The sequence below is a fragment of the Perognathus longimembris genome, chromosome 5, assembly GCF_023159225.1.
Source record: "Perognathus longimembris pacificus isolate PPM17 chromosome 5, ASM2315922v1, whole genome shotgun sequence".
NCBI classification, from domain to species: Eukaryota; Metazoa; Chordata; class Mammalia; order Rodentia; family Heteromyidae; genus Perognathus; species Perognathus longimembris.
In genome coordinates, this window is record NC_063165.1 from 65,554,894 (window position 1) to 65,555,451 (window position 558).

The window sequence follows — 558 nt, forward strand, 5'->3', positions numbered from 1 at the left end:
AATCTTTGGCCCAGAAATAATAGCTTACCAAAATACACATACACAGTTGTTGGACTCTTGAGCAGATACACAGCCGTCTGTATTGAAAACAGTGCTGTTGGCCAAGAGTCCCGGAGACAGGCCAACCTCCTATCCAGATGCCGCTGCTAGGGAGGAGCCATTTGGCGTTCAGTCCCTGGCTGCCAACCTTCTCTTCTACTCTCTGGGTGATTTTTTTTTTTTTTTCTCTTATGGGGACTGCACAAGTAATATGTTCTGTATTCAATATGATGCAATGGCACAGAATACAAAACCATAGGTACCCTTATGTCATTTTAAATGCTTTTATCTTTTTTTTTTTTAATGTCTAAGACTACAGATTCATGCAATTGTTTTGGAAACTGTTTTGGGAAAAAAAGTGGTATCTTTTGATTTCTACAAGAACACAACTCGCCTCAACCCAGTAATGCTTTGGAGGTTTATAATAAATAGGCAATTGGAAACATATGTTCCAAAAAGAAAAGAAGAAAAGGGGAAGAATAGATAAGAGAAGACTAAGAAATGAAATATACTGATCTT